The sequence below is a fragment of the Heteronotia binoei genome, chromosome 11 (genome assembly GCF_032191835.1).
Source record: "Heteronotia binoei isolate CCM8104 ecotype False Entrance Well chromosome 11, APGP_CSIRO_Hbin_v1, whole genome shotgun sequence".
Lineage (NCBI taxonomy): Eukaryota > Metazoa > Chordata > Lepidosauria > Squamata > Gekkonidae > Heteronotia > Heteronotia binoei.
The window spans coordinates 55,882,622-55,894,807 of record NC_083233.1 but is presented as its reverse complement, the minus strand read 5'-3'; the positions used below and the strand labels follow the sequence as shown (position 1 = coordinate 55,894,807).

Below are 12,186 nucleotides of genomic sequence, written 5' to 3'. Positions count from 1 at the left end.
TACCTCCTGGGGCCCAGCTTGCTTCACTGGCTCTCTGCCTGGCTCCACCCCTGCCCACTGAGAACACACTGCTTGCCATGGCTGCGTGCCCAGGAAAGCCGAGGACACTGCGAAAGGTTTTTCTCTGCATTGCTGAACCGCCAGGGAAGTGAAGGTCTGTGCCTGCCTGACTCAGCACCGAAACTGCCATTGCTGAGGTTGGAAGCCAGTGACCAAAAGTCTGTTCTGGAGACTGGGTATCGCCGGGACCTTCCTGCCAGAGGACTGTGGGTAAGACACTGCTAAAGGGTGGGTGCTGCAGGTTGTGGGAGGGAAGAGGCTTCACTAGCTGCACATTTAAAGTACTGGGACATTTTCCCCACCCTACCCCGAGCAGCAAAAAGCTGCAGGTTTTGTGACTGAGTTCAGTTTCTTCCGGATGAAAGAGTGCTCAAGAATTCTAGTGTTTTTACAATATCTACAAATGTGCCCAGAGTATAAGGGCAGGCAAAGGGCCATTCCTAATGCAAGCAAATAATACCCTGGAGAGCAATCGGGAAGTTTACCCCAAGGCTCTCCCCACTCAGTTCCAGCTAACTCTAGCTAGAAATGCTCAGCTTCTTCTCTCTCTGCTTCTGTCTCCTCCTCCCTGTCTCTTTATAAAATTGCCAGCCTTCTGTTTCTGCTGACTCCCTGGCCTTCCTTTTGCCTTCTCCAAGCTCTGGGGTATCTTACTGGGGGGGGGGGGGCAGGAAAGAAGTCCTCAGCTATCAGGAGATCTCCTCTTAACCATGAGCTTCCCTACAGCACAGCAACCAAGCCATCCATTTAGACATTTCATAGGGAGGGGGACAGATCTGAGCTGTGAGTTTCTTCCTCACCTACCACCTTTTAGCCCTTTAAAGGGCTTTTTCCTCCTTTCCCTGCTCATTTATATATATTATTGAATTTTAAAAATATACAAGTTAATATCAATATTAATACTCATATGCAATTAATCTTATGGAATCAGGTTATAAACAAGCATAAATACATACATACAATAAAACATCTAGTAAGAATTTTAAGTTATATAGATGTGTCTAGATATGTAGACCATTTTCTATCCAAGGAAAGAGATCAAGATGAAAACAAGATTAAAGTTAAGGCAATAATTCCTGCATCAAAATACAATCCATCTAATTGAACCCATATTATCATTAAACTATTAAGTAAGCATTGCTAAGAATTCTTAACTGACTAAATAATTTTTTATGCAAACTATTACAGATTATTCCAAAAATTACTATCGAGTAATTACTATTAGGTGTGATCCACGACTAACACAGTAAAAGAAAAGGAAGGCAGAAAAAGAGAGAAATAAAAAAGTACTAGTAAAAGGAAAAGAAACAAAAAACTAAACTGAAGAAAAATATTAAAAACTTATAAGTAGGGAAGATCAAGATATTGTGGTTTGTGTGGTTGACTATCATTTGCTGTAATGAACTCAATAAAAGGAAACCATTTCTCTGTGAATTTCGAGATATCATTGTCTGAGTTTGAATGTTGGATATGATCTGTTGTTTTTTCTAGTATGAGAATGTCCCAACCCTTGGATAACTAGCTGGAGATTGTTGGAACTTGAGTGATTTCCATTTTGATGCAATTAGGGTTTTTGCTGCTATCAACAATCTAGATATCCGCCTAAATTGATGTGTTGTTGGATCTTGCCAGATGTCCAGGAAGATCACTTTGGGAAGAAATGGGATTTCATATCCCGTTATAATTTTGATTTGATGCAAAATCTCATGCCAGAACAAAGCTGAGGCACACTGTACTGTTTCCCTGCTGAGGCACGCTGTAGTGTTTTCATCATAGCTCGGCAGAGACAGGGGCAGTTAGGGACTCCAGCCTCCAGGTGGGACCTGGAAATCTCCCAGAATTACAGCTTATCTCCAGGCTACAGAGATCAGTTTCCCTGGAGTAAATGGATGTTTCTGATGCTGAACTCTATGACACTGTTCCTCACTGAGGTCCCTGTCCTCCCCAGGCTCTGTCCCCAAATCTCCAGAGGTTTCCCAACCTGGGTCTGATGACCCTACCCCCCCATCCCTCAACAGTGGACAGGGGGAACCTGGCACCCTGGGGGGGGGAGGGTTCAAGTCAGAAGTGGATGTGGCAAAATTTCTGTGGTGTCTGCATTTTTGCAGGGATGGGGCTGCATTGCAGCAGTTGGAGGTACTCAGGAATGGGACCAGGGGAAGGAGGGGGAGGGGCATTGACTGCCATTCCCATGCCACTAACTGCTGCCACCCTGGCAAGGATGAGTTTTTTATGGCCCTGTGAGGATGTTGCCTTAACCCTCTTGGAACGCCCCCACACACTCATTATTTTTCTCCTGTGCCTCAATGAGAACCATGTGAGGCAGTGAAAATTCAGGAAAGTCTTTGTTCTTTGAAGGGGCTGATCATCCTTAGGCTCAAGGCTGTTTTAGCTGGGTCTTACCAGAATCTGCTGCCTTTTTTTAAAAGTCTTGGAGTGGGCTCATTAAGCTCTCTCCGACTAACTTACCTCACCTCACAGGGTGGTGGTTATAAGGAGAGAATGACATTGTAAGCTTCTTTGGGTACAGGGGGACAGGTAGGGTTGCCAAGTCCAATTAAAGAAAAATCTGGGGACTTTGGGGGCGGAGGCAGGAACAAGGATGTGACAAGCATAATTGAACTCCAAGGGAGTTCTGGCCATCACATTTAAAGGGACAGCTCACCTTTTTAAATGCCTTTCTTCCATAGGAAATAATTAAGGGTAGGGGCACCATCTTTTGGGGCTCATAGAATTGGACCCTCTGGTCCAATCGTTTTGAAACTTGGGGGGTATTTTGGGGAGAGGCACTAGATGCTATACTAAAAATTTGGTGCCTCTACCTCAAAAAATAGCCCCCCCCAGAGCCCCCAATACCCACGGATCAATTCCCTATTATTCCCTATGGGAATTGTTCTCCATAGGGAATAATAGAGTGCCTAGTAGACATTTCCCTCCCCACCACACGCTTTCTAAAGGGGGGGAGGGCCTCCATACCAGGGAATCCCCCCTCCCTCTCTCACACACACAAATACTTACTGGGTCTTCTTCCCTCTGCCTGCTGTGAAAACGAAAGCAAAGAAAGGGAGGGGCCGTTCTCCGAAGCCCTTCCTGTTTCCTCCTTCCTGCCCAGCCTTAAAGGGGCAGACATTTACAAACTGCTCAGGATCTCTTCACCAACATGAACCCTACAGGTATATTCTCCCCCCCCCACCACTTCCTGATTTCTGGAGACCGGGGGATGAAGCTGTGAACCCAGAAGTCTCCCGCCAAAGCGGGGGGGGGGAGAAGCCTAGGGACAGGCCTGTAGCCATGGCAGGGCAATTTGGGGCACCCCCCCCTCACACACAAAAAAGAGCCCTGTGGTGCAGAGTGTTAAAGCTGCAGTACTGCAATCTTAAGCTCTGCTAACATGACCTGAGTTCGATCCCCGGTGGAAGCTGGGTTTTCAGGTAGCCAGCTTGAGGTTGACTCAGCCTTCCATCCTTCCGAGGTCGGTAAAATGAGTACCCAGCTTGGGGGGGAAGCGTAGATGACTGGGGAAGGCAATGGCAACCCACCCTGTAAAAAGTCTGCCGTGAAAACGTTGTGAAAGCAATGTCACCCCAGAGTTGGAAACGACTGGTGCTTGCACAGGCGACCTTTCCTTTTCCACAAATTAGCCTGCCCCTTCACTTCCCATCCCTCCTGGCCCCCCCTCCAAAGGGGGCTGCAGAAAAGCAGGAAGAAAACCCCGGGGAGCCCACGTCTCTCTGACACTCAAAGAGATGCAGAGGGGAGGTCCTCTTCCTGCTTCTGCAGCCAACTTGGGCTGCAGACAAGATATCTCTCCCCCACAATCTCTCCCCTGCCCCCTGGATTTCCCAGTGCCCCACCACCCAAACTTTTCTATCTACAGCCCTGCAAGGGGGATCTGGTTCAGATTAGGATCACGTGCATGAGGAAAGTTAGCTTAATCCTCCCTCACAAACTCACTGTTTTTCTGATCTGAGCCACCATGGGACAAATCAGTGGCTCGGGTCAGAAAAACTGTGAGTGTGGGAGAGAAGAAACAGATCAAAGAGGTTTTGGTTTTGATCCAGTCCAAAGAGCTGTGCTCAGAATGGTGTTCCCTTTAAAAACAGGGGCTTCCATAAAGGAAAGGTCCCCTAGGATTGCCAGCCTCCAGGTGGGGCCTGGAATCTCTTGCTTTTACAACTGATCTCCAGATGGTAGTGATCAGTCCCCCTGGAAAAAATGGCTGCTTTGAAGGGTGGACTCTGTGGCACTATACAATACAGAGGCCCCTCCCCTTCCCAAACTCACCCTCTCCCAGCTCCACCCCCAAAGTCTCCAGGTATTTTCCAACAAAGGCCCGGAAACCCTAAGGTCCTCATATGGGAGGACTCTTCAATGGCTTTAAAAGGGCACTAGACAAATTGTATGGAACCTAAGACTGGTGAAGACTACTAGCTATGATGGCTGGATGAGTCCTCCACGTTTAGAGGCAGGGCTGTTTGTGGAAAGTGATGTCAAGTTGCAGCCCAACTTATAGCAACCTCATATGATCTTCAAGGCAAGAGACATTCTGTGGTGGTTTGCCACTGCCTGCCTCTGACTTCATTGCTGGTCTCCCGTCCAAATGCAAATTAGGGCTGAGCCTGCTTAGTTTCTGCCATCTGACAAGATCAGGCTGGCCTGGATCGTCCAGGTCTGGCAAAAATACAGGTTGCCAAGGGAGCAGTAGAGAGCTGTGGCCTTCTAATTGTGGGCTTCTTGGAGACATCCGCCTGGCTGCTTTGGACCTTTATTCTAGACCTAGAGGGCTTTTTCTTGTGCTTGGTTGCAAGACTCTGGCTCTGCTACAAGCCCTGGCTCTCCTCCCCATCAGACCCCACCCAGCCAAGGAACCCTCAATGCTACACCTAATTACACAGTGTTGTGAGGATCAGCAGTTACCAGCAATGGCAAACCCACAATCATACTTGTCCCTTTGGCAGGATTGGTGTAAAAGCTGGTTCCCTCCACCTGTTTGTCTGCCAATTTTCTTCTGTCTTGCTCTTCCCTTTGGAAAGGGCCCAGCTTGGAGTCCACCCATTGCCCCCAGTTAGAACAAAATCAGGGCTGAACAACATTGCTTTGTCTCATGAGCCTCTAGTGGTGTAAGTGAGAGGTACAGATACAGTTGAAGCCACCACACCCACCATGCCATTCTCCCAAGCTGAAATGGCACTGGGTGTTACTATTTGACCCACTGGACAAATTTACATGTTCCAGAGGCACACTTCTTTCAGATACATAGAATCATAAAGTTGGAAGGGACTTCCAGGGTCATCTAGTCCAAACCCCTGCACAATACAGGAAACTCACAAATACCTCCCCCTAAATTCACAGGAATCACATGAAGAAGATATTTGATACCTGGAGAAGATATCTGATGAAGTATGCATGCACATGAAAGCTTGTACCCAGAATTAAACTTGGTTGGTCTTAAAGGTCCCACTAGACACCAACTTTGTTCTGTTGCTTCAGACCAACATGGCTCCCCACCTGAATCTATGCTACTATCATGCCCACTCATTTTTTTTCTTAAACTAAAAAGCCCCAAATTATTTCAATTTTTCTTACAGGTAAAGTACTCTGCCCCAGTGATCATTTGGGCTGCCACTTTCCTTCATATTTTCCAGCTCTGATTTCACAGATACCTATACTGAGAAAGTAGAATTTCTGTGCTGAGTCATTAGTCTCTCTAGCTCAAGATGCATCAGGAAGGGCCATTTCCTCCAACATTTCACAGATGGAAAATGGGAACATTCTTGTCTAACATTCCTATTTTCCACATGAATGATCATTTACTTTCAATAAGGGCTCTCTGGGGTTGATTTATGGTACTATCCTAAGCGAAGTTATCTCCTTCTTAGTCCATTGAAGTATGTGGGTTTAAAAGGGTGTAACTCTGCCATGGATTACATCATCAGAAATATTTAAAAAGTGTTTGTTCTTTTGGTTCAAAATAATTTGCCCTTCAATTTATCCAGATTCAAAGAGGGAAGGTCATGTACTTTCATTTACATGCATAAATAGTCAAGACCAGCTGTGTCCACACACTCAAAGATTAAAGATCTATAAACCTGGGACAAAGAGTCTGGAATATGAACTTGTAGTCTGTGCTAAAAAAATATTTTTAAAAGCATCTGCAAAAGTTTTTTTCAAGAGCCAAATAGGGGCCCTGTTTGACCAGTGGCAACTTTCCCTATTCTAGACTAAATAAGAACCATTGGGGAAACTGATTTTTGTCCTGGGAATAGGGTAGGTGGAGAATGTTCCTAAAACCATGGGGTCCCAGTGCAGATGAATGGGCACTTCTGGCTTCCAACTGAAAACAGCTGTTTGGGCAGTGATCAGTCCCAGGGTCTTCCCCAGTAAGATGCCAGCAGGCTTAAGTTACAGGGAACTTATCAGTTTCAACAATCTTACAGTGGCTGCTGCTTCATATCTGGGCAGAATCCACCATGATGGTACTTACCAGTGAAGCTCTTCACAGTCAGAGGCCTGAAGGAACATCTCATCACCCTGTACATGCCAGCACACCAGCAAAGAAGGTTGTCAGAGGCTGTGTTCTCTGTAGCCCCATTTTCACAGGCTAGCTGGGTGAACACTAGAGACAGGGCCTCCTCAGTGGATAGATACACCCAAGATCAAGATCCTCCTTTACAGAAGTTATCTGGTGTCAGAGTTACAAGCAATGCTTTTTTTGAGTTGGAACACAGTTCCAGCTGGTTTGGTGTCAGGGGTGTGGCCTAATATGCAAATGAGTTACAGCTGGGCCTTTTCCGCAAAAAAAGCCCTGGTTACAACTGTTTAGCCACCAGACAAATACATGTTTATTCTTCCTTCTATACATCCTTCTTGCCTTTGGATTTTTATTAGATGCTTCATTAGATTGTCCTGCTTTTATTCTATGGCTTTTAAAAGAGGCCTTTCCTGGCTTTATGTTGGCCGTGTTTAGATTTAAGAGCTTTGCCAGTCTGTATCTGTTTCAAATGGTTTAAGTTTGTCTTTTTGTTTCTTGCAGTTTTAATACTTTTGCTTTGTTTACTGTTTTATTTAAGATTCTTATTGTTATAAGCTGCCTCACAGATATTTATATACAGGTGAGGTATAAACATTTTAAATAAATAAACTGGGATAAAGTGGCTCCCCTATTTGGCCATGGTCCAGCCAGCTAACTAGCTAATATTCAAATAGGAACAGGAAGTAAGTGTCCCTGTCATCTTTTCTTAGCTCTATGACTTTCTTCCAATACCCTGAGCACAGAGGTACTCTGGATTCAGCTAGCTGTGTTGTTGATTGTGGTAACAGAAAACATTTGTGGTTGCCTAGCAATAGCACATCTGTTCCACTCTCTTCCAGGCCACTGGGATGGTGTTGGGAATTTGCCCTGCAGCTTCACAGCGACAGACTGAACCTTCCACACATCTCCCTCCAATTCCACTGCTAGGATAAAATTGCCATTTAACTTTTAATTTCAGCGGCAGACAACCATCCTGTAATGTTAATAGGGCAAGGGAAAGGCCCAAACAGATGTACCAATGTTGTCTGTAATATCACACTGAGTCTGGAGGTGTTTTGAACACCTCCAATGACTGATGCAACTCTGGAGATAATCCTCTACCTTCCTTTCCTTAGCTAGATTGGCAGAGTGGAGATACTTGGGAAGGAGAACAGCTAGACAACTTACCAAGTGCTTCTGAGGCACAGCACGATGTTAGGGAGAGTTCTCCTTCTCTAAGCTCAAAGACAGCTGTAGAGGCAGTTTTAGCAATCCTGGAGAAGTGGTCCCACCCAGCTAGGGACCTTGAGCTTGTTTGGAGGTTCTAGCAGGGGAAGAATGGTACACTCCTTCTATCTGGGATGGTCGTCCTCTTCCACCGAGCACGCAGCTTTGGGAAGGACGCACATGGAGCAGTGAGGCAGGTAGGGGACACCCATCTAGCCAGCCACATCAGCTGAATCAACCCTGGCGATCAGTGGGGTGACAGATGTCGCAGTCAGATTGCCCTCACATCCAGGTCCAACTCAAGGAATATCTGTAGACTTTGGAGGTGGAGCCAGAAGACTTTGTGGGTAGAGTCAGGAGCAAGGGTGTGACAAGCATGATTGAACTCTAAAGGGAGTACTGGCCATCACATTTAAAGGGACCGCACACCTTTTAAATGCCTTCCCTCTGTTTGGAAATAATGAAGGATAGGGTTTGCCAGAACTACCTTTGGAGTTCAATTATGCTTGTCACAATCTTGCTCCTGATTCCACCCCATTGTCTCTTGGCTCCACCCCTAAAGTCCCCAGATATTTCTTGAATTGGACCCGGCAACTGTACTGCCACCCCACAGGCTGAGTCCAAGCAAGGGATGAGCCTCAAATTGCACAAGGTGGCCAAAAGCCTGCTGTTCAAGCCCCAGATGGAGCAGGTACAGGCAATGGCAGAAGTCCACTCTTCTTTTCACAACTCCTTCTGAGGGAGGGGTGGGCCTATGGATAGTTAGGGGCCTCAAGGTCTGTCCCAGTTGCCCCAAGGCAGTCAAAATCTTGGGGTTCCCTTGCAAATTATCTCAGTCAGGGGAGAGGCAGAGAGAGGTAAACTTAATGATGATGCCAGCAGGAGCTGCACCAGGCAAGTTGGGCAAAGAGTGGCTCAGTTGCTGTCTGTGCATGCAGGCTGGAAAGGCTGCAAGCAGGGGGGAAACGGGGGAGCTGCCCTGGGGCCCCTAAAGGGCTGGGGGCCCATAGGCCAGTGCCTGCTTGGCCTAATGGTTAATCCAGCCATGGCCATGGAGAAGCTTGGAAATAATTTACTAGACTTAGTGAGAGCCCTTGCCCAGTGCCAGAGAGAAATGTGCTCACCAGTGGAGAGTGTATTTGTGGCCTCCCTTGGAACCAGGTTTCTGTTTACAAAACAGAAACAGCTGTTTCATCAAATCTTTGTCAGTGGGGCTTCTTAGCCTGGAACAGGTGAATATACAGCCTAAGAATTTTCTCTTGCCATTGCAGACTTCCTTGGGTGGGCCCTTTGCTAGTCTTGCCTTGAAATTTTAAAATATATCAGCAAACTATAAAGGTCATAAACATTTATTTAAGTAAACTAGACAAGGATGAATCCAACCCACCCTTGTCTTAATCTATTTAAAGGGAAGCAGCCAATTGACTTATTGAAAATGACATTCTCCATTGTGAATTGTTAAAATGCTAATGCTGAGTAGATCTTGTCACTTTGCAAGATAGGCAGTTGATAATGCTTGTATTTACATTCATTGTCAAGGAGGAGATGATTCCCAAAACCTTTTTTCTCAGCATCCTGGCCCTCCCCATTCAAGCTGGGCATTCTTGCAAAGTAGGTTTTCTCTTCCCAAATGTTTGCTTGTCTTCTCAAACATGTTATTTCAGCAATACCAGAAGTATTCAGGTCACGCCATCTGTTTAAACAGTCAATGGAAGGCATTGACCGTCAATACTTCCCTGTCTCTGTTCCAGCAGAATTCAAGGTTTGCCATATCAATGTGCCCTCAAGAATCTAATAGAGAGAAATTAAGAGATACTTTACTTATGTAAAGTGTTATACTAAACTCTAAACTGGAGCTAGTCTCGCCCAACAACCCATCCATCCTGTCTATTGCCTGCCAGTGCCTCAAAGGCCAGCAAGAAGAAATTGGGGGGAGGGGAATGGGGTTTAATGATAATGGTTTGAGAAATCCTGAGCAACACCCTAGTGTTATGTTTCATCTCTGGTTTCCACTGGAAATCATATCATAGAATCACAGAGTTGGAAGGGGCCATAGAGGCCATCAGTCCAACCCCCTGCTCAATGTAGGATCAGCCTAGAGCATCCCTGACAAGTGTTTGTCCAGCTGCTGCTTAAAGACTGCCAGTGAGGGAGAGCTCACCACCTCCTTAGTAGCTGATTCCACTGTTGAACAACTCATATTGTAAAAAAGTTTTTCTGCTATCCAGCTGATACCTTCCTGCCCTTAATTTAAACTTATTATTGTGAGTTCTAGCCTCTGTTGCCAATAGAAGAAGAAGAAGACTGCAGATTTATACCCTACCCTTCTCTCTGAATCAGAGACTCAAAGCAACTTACAATCTCCCTTATCTCCTCCCCTCACAACAGACACCCTGTGAGGTGGGTGGGGCTGAGAGGGCTCTCACAGCAGCTTCCCTTTCAAAGACAACTCCTGCAAGAGCTATGGCTGACCCAAGGCCATTCCAGCAGCTGCAAGTGGAGGAGTGGGGAATCAAACCCGGTTCTCCCAGATAAGAGTCCACACACTTAACCACTGCACCAAACTGGCTCTCCACACCAAACTGGTGTGGAGAGTAGGAACAGCTCCCTGCCCTCCTCTAAGTGACAGCCCTTCAAATACTTAGAGCAATAATGTCTCCCCCACTCAACCTCCTCTTCTCCATATTGAACATTCCCAAGTCCCTCAGCCTTTCATGTTTTACAAAGGCAGGAAGTGACATCACATACTGCCAGTTCCCCCAGTATGGGGCTCAGGATAGTTGCCCCCGTTGCTAGTTAGTTAAGACTGCCCCTGATTCTGTCACACTCTACAGTGATCAAGAAACACAACCCCTGGAGCAGAGGCTATGCAGTTCAGGATTAGCTTGGTTTTCATTTTATTTTGTGAGACAAAGTAAACAGGCTTCAGTCTTGAAGGTCAGTTTGAGATGAGGCAAAATATGCTTCCTGTTCCAGTTGCTGGGATCACCAAGGTCTGATATAGCCCCTGCACCCACATTGTCCCACAATGCACTGCTTTACTTTGTTGTTCAATTGCACAATCAAGTCCAACTCTTTGCGACTCCCATGGACCAAGTCACATCAGGCCCTCCTGTCTTCCACCATCCTCCGAAGTCCGTTCAAATTCAAGTTAGTTACATCAGTAATGCTATCCAGCCATCTCATCTTCTGCCGTCCCCTTCTTCTTTTGCCTTCTGTCTTTCCCAGGATCAGGGTCTTCTCCAATGAGTGCTCCCTTCTCATTTGGTGACCACTCAGATGGCTGCCAGTCATTCCTATGAGCAAAAGAAAAGTCCTACACATGGGGATAATGTTCTGGTGGGGTAGAAGTAGACTTATCTCTCCTGACAATATGGGGCTCAGTATCAATCAATAGAGTTGTCATAAGAAGGTACAATATATGCAAGGTACATTGTAAGCTACAATATAAACAGTATATTTTATTTACTGATTTATTTACTTAAAACCTTTATTAGCCGCCTTCCTATCTTGAGGTGGCTTACAATGTAAATAACATTAAAATTATAAAACAAATAAAAAGCCCTGAATTAAACTCACAATTTAAAATTGCCAATTATTTATTTTATCACAGGCTCAGGGCAGCTAACAACAAATAAAAACAGCATATAAATTAGAATATACTATAAAAGCCACAAACGCATAATTTACAATCAGCAGAAGGTCCAAGACGTAATTTACAATCAGCAGAAGGTCCAAGACGCACGTCAATGTAACACTTATTATTAGCGCTACATCCATTGATGTTTATAGTTATTATTTAGCACTCTTACAATCCATATGCTGGTATCGGTTAGGCTGTCAACACTGTGGAATGGCGGACACCTCCCCTTTGTTCCAGGGCCCAGCCCTTCTGGTCTCCCCCACAGTGCATATTTACTTGACTGCAGGTGGGGCCAGACTGGGAAGGGCTTCTCCCAAAGATCTTAACCTGCAGGCAGATAGGTACATATGGAACAAGGCAGATATAAAGACAGTACTGTGAGACTTGGCCCACAGATCCCATGAGGTATAGTCGAGCAAGTGCTAAACTTGGACCAAGCAGACTTCTAGCCTCCCTTCAGTCCATGAAGATCACCAGATGGCCTTGGGCTGGTTGCTATTTCTCGCCTAATCTACCTCACAGGATTGCTGTGAGGATAAAAGTGGGTTGGGGGAAGAGCCCCATATAAATTCCTTAGATGAAAGGCAGGATACAAAGGAGATGGACACATCTAAATCTTAAAAAGACAGGAAAAAATCACTTTTGTAGGTAACACAACCACTCTACTGGAATTTTTCCTATAGGGTCTATAGCAATTCAGAATGGGTTGTAGCACTCTAAGTATTCAAAAGGTGTCTCTCACATT

General features: G+C 45.6%; 1 protein-coding gene across 1 annotated transcript in view; it reads left to right on the top strand.

The window, feature by feature from the left end:
• Positions 1-12,186, top strand: part of HSPB8 (heat shock protein family B (small) member 8) — a 34,235-nt gene continuing 22,049 nt past the window's right edge. The window contains exon 1 of the mRNA XM_060249629.1: positions 1-270. The gene's annotated coding sequence lies outside the window, so the exon portion shown is untranslated. The remainder of the gene's footprint in view (positions 271-12,186) is intronic.